The sequence below is a fragment of the Cynocephalus volans genome, chromosome 12 (genome assembly GCF_027409185.1).
Source record: "Cynocephalus volans isolate mCynVol1 chromosome 12, mCynVol1.pri, whole genome shotgun sequence".
In the NCBI taxonomy this organism is placed as follows: Eukaryota; Metazoa; Chordata; class Mammalia; order Dermoptera; family Cynocephalidae; genus Cynocephalus; species Cynocephalus volans.
In genome coordinates, this window is record NC_084471.1 from 89,409,286 (window position 1) to 89,410,492 (window position 1,207).

Sequence of the window (1,207 nt, forward strand, 5' to 3'; positions counted from 1 at the left end):
TAAATTAGTAAGGTAATTATTGATGTCAATAACAGATTTAAGATAACTGAGTAACAGCAATAGCATAAGAGACATTCATTTGGTTAAATATTAAAAACTATTATTAAAATTAGCAAGATAGTTTCTGTTGCTTATAACATAAGAATATCTGAAACTGGGTAATTTATAAATAAATGAAATTTATTTCTTACAGTTTTGATGGCTGGGATGTCCACAAACCAGGGGGTACAATAAGGCCATCTTCTGGATGGGGTGACTCTCTATGGCAACTCAGGGTATCACATGGTGAGAGAATGTGCTGAGCAAGATGGGTGTATCAGTCTGTTCTGTTGCTTATAACAAAAGACCTGAAACTGGATGATTTATAAAGAAAATGAAATTTATTGCTTACAGTTTCTGAGGCTGGGAAGTCCAAAGTCCATCCGGTGGTGGTGACAGTGACCCAGGGGTCTCACATTGCAAGATGGTGGAAGCAGAGAGAGCAGAGAGAGAGAGGAAGACAGACTCTCCTTTCTCTTCTTTTAAAGCTGTCAGAACCACACCCCTGACCACCATTTTTAATCCATTCGTTACTGCACGGTCCTACAATCCAATCACCTCTTCAAGGCTCCATCTTTCAATTACCATAATAGGATTTCCTACCCTCTCAACAGTCACAGTGGGGGCTAAGTTTCTAATACATGAAATTTGGGGGACAAAATTCAAGCATCAGTGAGTTTTGTGGGGACATAATTCAATCCACTACAGTTGGGGCCAGAGAACAAGCCGCTGGACTTGGAAACTAATGATAAATTGATAACCTTTAAGAAAAGAACTTCTGTAAAAAGGAAGGAGCAGAAACAATTTGCAATGGGTTGAAAAATGTACAGGAGATAAGTAAGGGGAGGCAGTAAACACTGCCTAGTTTGCAAACAGTGTGGCCATTGCTGAAAAAGAGAACAAAGCTAAAAATACTAGAAGCTGGGTCAACAAACAGAATTTGACTCTTTTACCATTAACTATGTGTGTTAGTGTTATTTATGACAAACAATCTCCCTCAGAAGGCAGTTTACTTCTCTCTTTACCTCCCATTAAACAAATCTAGAAGAGTTGGCATAGTTGGCAGTTTTTTCAAAGACTTTTAATAATTTGCTTGTGGATTTTCTCTTTTAGTCTACTATCTTAAATGTAAAAAATTGCTTACATAGATATCTTTGTATTGAACCTG